The following is a 10,420-nucleotide window of genomic DNA, read 5'->3' on the forward strand; positions in this document are numbered from 1 at the left end:
TGGAATCGCACTGGAATCGCACTGTTTTCGGTTCAATCCCAGCCATGGCGGCCACCTTTGGATGAATGTCAAAATGCAAAAAAAAAGGACACTTGTGTACTTAGAATTAGGTGCACGTTAAGGAACCCTAGGTGATCAAAACTAATCTAAGTCCCCCACAACAGAGTGCCTCATAGTAGTATTGTGGTTTTGGCGTGTAAAACCCAAGAATTTAACAATTATTCTTTTTTCACTGTGACACAAAAGTATACCAAAGGATCAAAATAAAATTTTAGAATTAATAAGGAATAAATCACCATGAACTGACAGATACTGCCGGATTGTCATGCTGTACTACTTACCCCTACCCAGTCAATTAGTTGCAGCAATCAAGCAGTAGTTAAATAGCACTGTGGCAATTACTGTTACATAGTGCAGTTTTTTTTCTTCTTTTTCTGTGAAATCATATTCTATAGGACAGCATGACAGTGAGAGCACCTATTGAGCAAGGCAAGAATTGCAGGTGGCGGTTTGTCTAACATTTTACGCTGTGCTCTACTTCGTGTTTTCATACATACTATATTTTTTGCACCAGGCTGTTCTTATATTAGTATCTACCCAGTAATGGGTATCAACTAGTCATCAATTAGCACCAATAAGTAGGAGCTTTTGTTACAGAAGCCTTTCTTGTAGCTTCATCAAAACCTCTAAGGCAGGACAATGGGATGTTCCCAACCATCGGCAAGAGTGCCTCCATAGACTTGATGCTGGTTTGCGATTCCGACTTTCACTTTGGCTGCACAGATGCTAGCAAACAATACATCGATTACGGCTTGGTGTGGTGTACACTTGCCGATATCTTCACAAGATTGGACAGGAGTGGGACCATGACTGTAGCATCTATCACACTCTAGAGACAATAGACACGTATTGAGGGCACATTGCATGTGCCCTCAATATGTGGACGAGCGAAGGACACTTAAGAGTAGTGTTAACATTTGGACTCCCATCCCTTTTCGGAAGATTTTCGGCACATGGGAACGAGTTGACCATGCCCAATGCGCCATAAAATCACTCCTGAACTTTTTATATGAAACTGGTTTAGATGCTGACGTAGTATTTCTGCGGAAACCCGCAAGGTGGAGAGAAGTAATGAATAAAGGGAAATCAGACATCCACCCGTTCGTAGCAATTGCTACAAAGGAAACCCATACGGGTTCCACGTTTCTAGGACCAGTGTGATGTGAAAACTGTGCAAAATGTGTTTGTGTTTTGTGTGGACACAATTACTCCCGGTTGAAGCGCATCTAAAGCACACATCTGCATACTGGACGTTTGTATAGTTGCTCATTGTACTATATTATAGTTATGTGCCATCTATCTCTCTCTTTCCTTGCATCTCCCACTACCCCTTACGCCAGTGAGGAGTAGCAGGCTAGAGACACGCTCTCCAGGCTGACCTCTTTTCCTTTCTCTTCATTAAAACCTGCTTCTTGCCTTGCGAGAAATGACGCTCCAACTATATACTAACGACAGAATGTAAGCAAGAACTAACAATTTGCCTAAAAATGCAGTGGTTAACAGCCCATGCTAGTGCATGAAACAATGAGAAGCCAGTACCGAAGTGAAAGATGCTAAACAAAGCCAGAATAAAAAGGTCAAGAATAGGTTAGGCAGATCAGGAGGGGAAAGAAATTGTGGTTCTCTACAAATGTTGGCTTTATGATTAAATGGACATAAAATACTAGCAAAGCTTTACTCACAGTCTGCTACTACACATGAGTGTCATTCCCGTTTCCTTATCCTAGCTGGGAAAATGTAAGGGTTCTATTCCTATTTCCAATGCTTATATTTTTTCGTACTTTATCAATGGTTCCGCAGCACTCCGCCCTCGTTATCAATGGTATCGGCCGGGCATGCATGAACACGATGGATGATGTGAAAGGAATATAATCGAGCAAAAGAAAGAGAGAGGAAAGGCAGATATCCTTATGTGTTGGTCACAAATGCAAATAGCTATGCTGGCTGACACCCTAGGCACGTGACACCTTCTACGACAAGGCGAGCAGGTTCAAGTCTCCAGCTAGTCCCCCGTTTACTGCAGTCTCCCTCGCGTAAGTACGCTCCTAAGTACTCCCGATCACGAAGGTTTAAGGTAGGGTCCATCGACGCGCTTTTTCTCGCGCGCAGAGCCTACAAAACAAAATGTTTGGTAAGGCATACGTAGCCATTACGTGTGGAACACTCTCTTCATACTACTGCGTTTAGAAGTGCAATGGACGTTTCGCCTACACCGTGCTCTTGCCCGAGCGAATCGGAACGCATAGCCCGTCCGTCCGACTTTGTACGCATAGCCCGTCCGTCCGACTTTGTACTCTTCTTTGCGGAACTTGTTTAACTAATTTCTCTCTGAATATGGCAATATATCCGGTGGGCTACGTTATGCGAACGACCTGTCCCTACCAATTTTGAAATGCGCGCGCTTTTGACAGCTGCGCGATATGCGCGTGTACTTAAAGCTGCTCTTCTCGGTGCACAAGGACCTTTCAGCAGCCACTAACCTGTTAACCTTGTCCCGATCAAATGTAATTTAGCGGCTTAGCGTTCAGCCTATGGTTCATCCTTAGGTCACTTCGGTTGGAAGCACGCGGACGGTGAGGATAACACGCCGGCGCAAGCAACAAAAATGTCTTACGATACCATGAATGTCAGCCCAAACTTAGTGCGGTAAGCACGGCAACGTTAATTCGTCGTAGTGAATGCGAATAGCAGGGGCTCGCAAACTACACCAAGCATCAAGCTAGACATGCTAAATATGTGAGCAAACGCGACAGAAAACAAACCACATGTAAACGTAAAACTGCAATAGCCACTGACATAGCGCTCAAACAGCGGTAATTCTCAAAAAGCGCACGAACTTTTAACACGGCCGCTGCACCTACATGGCACTCGCATCGCTAGTGCGGCAACCACCTTTTTTAGAGCTTATTACTGTAACATATTTTTTTCAAAATGACAACGCACTGAAGTGACTGTAATGCATTCCAATGAACACATTTCTACAGAAATGCTTGATAAGGGCGAAATAATAACAGGGATACAAAGAGCGCAATATTTTATTTACTTTCCCGACCTCAACACGTCTTCCGCTGGGTCTGCCACTGATTTGTGATATTGGTGGTAAGCTAAAGTCATGTTCTGCCTCTTATTTATTTATTTTATTCTTTATCATCATTTATAATTTATTGTCCCTTAAGGATCCCTTTCAGGGTATTACATAAAGGGGGGGGGGGGCAAAAGCATCAAGAAACACTATGGTCATTATTATGGAATGGTTAACTCATTTGTACAACGGTAAACAAAACTTAGTGTACATGCTAGTAGACGATGGGCAAGAAAAATTAAAAAAACAAAACAAAACAAAGTAAGGTACGAACCGGCAGTACGAATGGCAACACAACAGGCAATATAACAGAAAAGTAAAAAAAAAAGTTACACTTTAGAGTAACAGCATAGTAGTGGTAGGTTAAGGGTTTAAAAAACATTACAATAGGTGTCTAAATTTATCTGGATTACTTTCATTCACTATGCTGTTGGGTAGAGCGTTCCACAATTCAATAGCACTAGGTAAGAAAGAGTTGTTGAAGGCATTAGAGGAACCATGGAGATGTTGCAGACTCAGGTTGTTAAAGAGACGCTTAGAAAAGCGGTTGGGCGGTAGTAAAAGAGTGTTCCTGAGATGTGGGAAATTATAATATAGTTTGTAGAAAAGGGAAAGTTGTGAAATCTTCCTACGAACTGTTAGGCTAGGAATGCTGAGGGATGATTTAATGCCGCTTATACTTTTATGCCAGTCATAGTTTGAAGCGATAAAACGTGCTGCGCGATTCTGCATTGCTTCGAGCGAGTTAATAAGTTAACTTTGAGCGATTAATAAGAGGGTTCCAAATTGCTGAGGCATACTCAAGTTTAGTCTGAATGAACGTTTCATAGGCGAGCTTGCGTACGGGAACAGGAGGCAGAAAAATCGATCGTTTGAGTAGGCCAAGTGATTTAGAACAGTCATTAATAAGTTGAGTTATGTGTGCAGACCACGTAAGCTGATTAGTGATAGTAACGCCTAGATAACGGTAAGAGTCAACTTTAGTGAGGGCTGTGGAATTAAGAAAGTACGGGTGGTTAATGATGTCCCGCTTGCGAGTTACACACATGTACTTGCACTTGGAAACGTTGAGGGACATGAGCCAAGCAGAACACCAATTTGCTACTTTGCTTAGGTCTTCCTGGAGTATTAGGTGGTCATTATGGGAGGATATGCGCCGATACAAGACGCAGTCATCAGCGAATAACCGAATTGATGAATGAATGCTATTAGGGAGGTCATTTATAAAAATCAGAAACAAAAGAAGTCCGAGCACAGAGCCCTGTGGTATGCGATGCTTCCATAGTAACCTTTCTATTTATGTTGGCGTAAGTTATATTTGGGGGCCTCTGGTAAAGATGCTGGAAAGTGACAAAATAGTGGTGAAAGGACGGGCGGGACACTTTCACAACTTCTGCTGTGCCGCTTCCCAGTTCGTTGGAAGTTAAGTTGGAAGGTAGTAGGGGCGTGCATGGGTGCGCGAGTTCTTGCTCGGGAGTAGCACATGATCATGAACAATCGCCCAATAACTTCGCGCGTGTCCTGATCTACGACGTCATTATGACGTCATAGTTGGGGCATAGACGTCAGAAAAGGGGACCTTGAAAGCCACCGAAAAACTATTTTTGACGTGCGAGTATGGGCTCTTTGCTGCATGCAAAGTAAAAATATTTAACTCGCATATGTTTATGAAAGCATTGTCTGCGGATTGCGTTTATCGTTTTATTGCGTTTAGTTTTATTGTCTTCAAAAAGCGAGGCCCATTTATAAGTGTGCTAGCAACAACACAAATACTTAAATGTTTTGTTAAATGAAGCGTACATATGACACCAAGTCATATTTTTTTTAATGGCACCATGTATTTCAATGTGTTTGGCTTTTTTTTCATTCACCTGTTCTGAATGACTTGCTGTTTATACTGTCAATTAATTCTCAGTGCATATGCTACATCTGATGAAAGGATTGGTCAGCCGCTGTAAGAGACTGCAGTGGTTAGTCAGGTTCTTATCACAAAGTGACTCGCTCAAAGAAGAAACTGTCTCGTGCATCGCGATAGGTACTTTAATTCTGAGCATAAGTTTATTTCATAATAACAGATATTGACGTGCACCAGCACACGCACAAAAAGAGAACAAAAAAAAAAAAAAGCAGACAGGACAGCACTTCACTTACAACAGAAAATTTTTGTTGGATACAAGTACACAAATTTCCGTTGTGAGTTTAGCACAATCCTGCAGGTCTGCTTTTTTTCTGTTCTATTTTTAATGTCTTCTGGTGCACTTGAAGATTTGTCTTGTCTATTACGAACATCAACCAACTAGCTGAACTCACGATCTTGTTGCATTACAAGTTTACTTCTAACAGCTTTACAATGCGCCGAACATCATCTCAGTGGGCAAATCATAATATACATGTAGTAACCAAATCATTTAGTCATCTATATATTAGCTACATTTTATGTTACCCTTGCTGGTACAGTAACTATATTTTGACCTAAGTGAATTTTTATTAATTGCTTCGAAGTCAAGCTTCATAGCACTGACCAACCTTCTTGCCCCCATGACCTCCAAGCCTCTACAGACAGACACAGTACCTGTTTCTCTATCAGAATACTACAGTGCCGAAGTGAAAGCCATTTTCATTCCTCCGTAAGTGTAACTAAAGCTGATGACAAACTATGAGTGCAGTCATGCAAATGCACACTTCTGCATAGCATGTCCCTCTCCATCTGAGCATCTGCTCAGCCTCAAGTACCAGAGCATGTCTCTCACATCTTCCACTCTAGTGCGACATAATGGTTAATTGCATGAAAGTGTCCAGCTCCACAGTATTTCAGTAACCTGTTTCCACATTGAGTTGTTTTCCTGCCTTACAGCTTAGACACTGCAGAAGGCTACCATATGTATAAAGAACATGTACTGTACAATGTACTGTGCTGTATGTATGCTGGATGTGTTTATGGCATGCTGGAAATTCCTGGCTGCTACATGTGACACAGGGTGAAAAACCTGATCTATTCTGCGACACATAGAGAGCCATTAACACCATAAGAGCTCTTGACTAATACCTCAGCTTGTCGTGAGTGACCGTCACTTTTCAACTCATGTGACAATCTTTTAATACAATGTTGATGGTGGTAGATGACATTCTGTCATTATCGCTTTTATAGAATTAGTTTTCTCACAATATTTGTAGACATACTATTGTGTTACAACCAGGTTATTAAATCGCGTACAAATTAAAAAGAAATTGCCATTATGGTAATTTTTTTTAAATGAAACAAATCCTTAAAGGTTTAACACTCAAGATTCCCAACTGGTCTCCTTTCCAAGGAGTGACCGATACTAATGCAATTTAGCTTTGATGTTCCCATGAGAAGTGTAACAACCAGCACAGCATGACCAATAGCTGAGCATACTGCGTGGCAGACAAGCTTTAAGGTCAGACTACCAATGCACTTGTGAACGTAAGTGTGCACATACATTGGAACACGAATGAGACACGAGAAACAAGGTGGCATCATTTTGCCCTTTACTTAAAATACCGACCAGCCATATATATACACACACACACACACACACACACATAACCCTTCAGTCAGGCCCCATAACACGTGCACCATACACATTATGAAGTGGAACAGATGCAATGGAATGTTAGCTATTAAGATAAATCTCAAGTTATCACATACTATGCCTCCTTGTCCAGCACTGGTAAAAAAAAAAAAAAAAAACACAATTTATGTATACAAGCCCTCCGAATAAGTGGAAATCAAGCAGCCATCCATGTTCATTGAACAATAAAGAACAGTGCATCTTACAATTTTAGCTGCCAGGGAATCGTCAACTTGGCAACAAATTGGGCACATGTTTCTTTAAGGAGTCACTAGAGACCACTGTTGAGTAAATTAATAATGTTAGATGAACTTTCTATAAACCTCGCAATGTTTGTTTTATGTCAAGAGATGACTTTTCAGAGATGTGGGTGAAAGAGCTGTGTCATATATCTTTGCAATTCGAACTGCCCATGTTGAATAGTGTCCCTTGTGTAGCCAGTACGTTGACCTTGGAAGTTGTGCCCCTCTGAGAATGGCTGCTTGCTTTGAAGCCTGCACGGAGAGGGTGCTGCACTCCTAAAAATAGTAAGGTCCCTAAGAAATAGCGCTGAGACAGTGGTGGGAAAGGTGGCACCCACGAATCCTTCTGCACGAAAATCAGATAAAACTGGCAAAGTAAAATTTTATTTTTCTTGGGTTGACATGCAACATTTTGTTTTGCTATCGATTGACAGGGACGTGCAGTGTCAGGGGAGCTGGCGCCATATTTTCACAACAGCAGTGCCGATAGTATCCCATTTTTAAGTAATTTTGCGACCTATAAAGGGTGTGTTCTAAGAAGGAAAGAAAGAAAACTGGTGCCTTGGAGATGTGGCAACACAGATCCATTATTTCATCTTGACTCAATATTTGCACTTAGTGTGCTTTTAAAGAAAGTATGCAAAAAAAGAAGAAAGAAAAAAGTACATCATGGAACCATAACAACTGAAAGCACATGCATTTTAATCTGCTGGGTCATGTTCCAAGAAATGTCACTAGCTCTCCACAGTTGGAATGCTATATTGCATGCTAGAAAAAAAGGTGGTGGCGGCGGTACATTCCAATATCGACTACATTTCTTGTCATTGATTCAATCGTAACTAAAGTATGGCTTCATAGAAATTACGTGACAGATGCTTTGAAAAATGTTATCCATGCTCTTATGATTGATAATGCTGGTTAATCCTGCCTTTTCTTATTTTTCTCTCTTGTCAAGAACGACTTGTCTGCCATGCATATATAATCTTTGTCTGCTACAGTATTATATTTTGTGGCCTCTGAAATATGCACAGACACCGCGCTGCCACTCTCAGTCTGCGTGGTGCACAAATCTCTGCAACAATTAGGCATCACGTGAAATTTTGGAAGTGTGCTTCGCCGTACACCTTCTTTGGCTCTCACGTGACGGAAGCCTACCCTCGGCTCAGTGGGGCCGTGAGTGGGAGGTTAGGCTAGGCTAAGGAAACTTGACATTCTGGAAAAGCCTACTTCTAGTATTTTGCACACCCTCCGTTGCCTAGTACAAAAGCTGCACAATAGGTGCTGTCCAAATTTACCCCCCAGCGACAGCTCCAAGTAACAGAAACCAATCTGAAAGGCTGCACTTATGCAGGTTAGATGTGCTGGAGGCGATTGCAAATGCCGGAAACATGTCACTGCCGCCATGTTGTGGGCTCCTAACTGCACATTGCTGCAGAGACATGAGCAAGTGGTGCAGTGATGGGCAAAGTGTTGTTTTTCTATGCCATATGGTGAGGGCGAAGCTCAGTATGAGGAAGGAAGTGGCCTGATGATGATGAATTGACAATGGTGCTGCTGCTAAGGTTTGAACAGTGTAATGGTAAGGACGGACAGACACGGTAAACGCAGTTTCGAGCCTTTAACTGCTGCCACAGTAAAAAAGTCAGAGGAGAGCATTCCACAAACAAATACCACTGCCGTTTTCCAACGAGCACTAAAACATGCCACTATACAGCAGAAATTGTCTGGAATTTAAAGAAAATCGCTTGAGGCAGACAGCATAATTCTTGCCCTTGAGTTGGATTATCTGAAGAGGTGGGAGCATGAGAAATCAAACACATATTCAACCAATCAACAAGAATTCACTAATCAACTTAATTACTTCATGACACATATTGTAATTTATGAGTTGTAGCCAGTAAATTTGCAAGACGTATCCACTTAAAATTAATCTCCAGGATGACATCAGTTTTGAGATATTATTTCCTAAAAGGTGGGATGAAATACATCGGTGTTCCATTTATTTTTGTGCTTGAACAAAGTGAAATGGTGCATTTTTACGCCGAGTTTCATGGTGCATATCTCCAAAACTGATGTCATCCTGGAAATCCATTCCAAATGGCTACGCCTTGTAAATTCACCGACTACACTTTGTAATTTGCAATATGTGCTGCAAAGTAATTAGTGAATTCTTTTAATTAGTTGAATATGTGTTTCGATTTCTCATTAAAGTCATGTCGACTTTTCTGTATAATCCAGCTCAAGGACTAGAACGATGTTATCTGTGACAGGCAATATTTAAAAATTCCAGAAAACTTAAAAATGATCACCCTACACGTAGTGATGATAAAATCAATAGGTGGTCGTTAATAACATTACTGAATAGTAATCAGGCAGAATACAAAATACACTTGTAGATTGTTCAGATGTCTGCTAAAAGGATACAAATGGTTCCATTTGCAAAGAAGGTGTTGTTTTCTTTTAATATTGTTTGGAACGCCTTGTAGAATGCATTAGCGGGCACTTCTCATCTGTAACCTGGCTTCTATGCTAGCTGCAAATGGTGACAGGAGACTTGATCATGAAAGCGTCTGCACAAACTACTAGGCCTAGAAAGTGCTACTTAAGAGGTATTACAAGATCTACATCTCCACAATGCCAAGATGTATAATCACGCAACACCCAACGCCAAGCTTTGCCATGAATAATGGCAAGAAAGCTAGCTTATAACCACTTATACCATCCCCTAACATCTTTCTGATGTCGGTGGCAAGCAATAAAATAGGAACCGCCACAGAACTAATAAATCACTACTTGTGTGTACACCAGGTGATTTTTTTTGGCTGCACCAAATTTGTAAAAGTTACCTGTGGCAGATGACACAATTCTAACCCTTGAACTAAATTACTCGATGAGGTGGACATTACTTTGAAGAGCAATTAAATGTGTGATTGGCTAATTAAGGAAATTTTACTTAAGTTTCGTACTAATCAATTTACAGCCCATATTGCAATTTATGAGCTGCAGCTAGCACATTTGCAAAGCATATAGACGAACGAATTCTGAGGATGGCACTGTTTTCATCATATGTGCCATCAAACTTGCAGTAAAAATGCAGTTGTTCCACTTACTTTCTAAAAATCCTACGCTATGCATTGAAGATCTGCACACGCCAATTCATTTCGTCGAACACCGTGAAAATAAATATCTAATAACTCGTGTCATCCTGAAAATGAATTTAAAGTGGATACTTTTGGATACTCCTTGCACACTCACCGGTTACAATTAATAAATTGTAATATGTTCTGTAAAGTAATTACTTAAGATGTTAATTAGTAAATTTATGCTAATTTGTTGATTATGCATTTTGATTTTTGTAGAAGCAAGGTCCAGCTTATTCAAAAAATTCGCAGCCATTCCATTCTGTGAATGTGGGCTACCAGCGGAGCTGTAAGAAAGACAAA

The sequence above is a fragment of the Dermacentor variabilis genome, chromosome 9, assembly GCF_050947875.1.
Source record: "Dermacentor variabilis isolate Ectoservices chromosome 9, ASM5094787v1, whole genome shotgun sequence".
In the NCBI taxonomy this organism is placed as follows: domain Eukaryota; kingdom Metazoa; phylum Arthropoda; class Arachnida; order Ixodida; family Ixodidae; genus Dermacentor; species Dermacentor variabilis.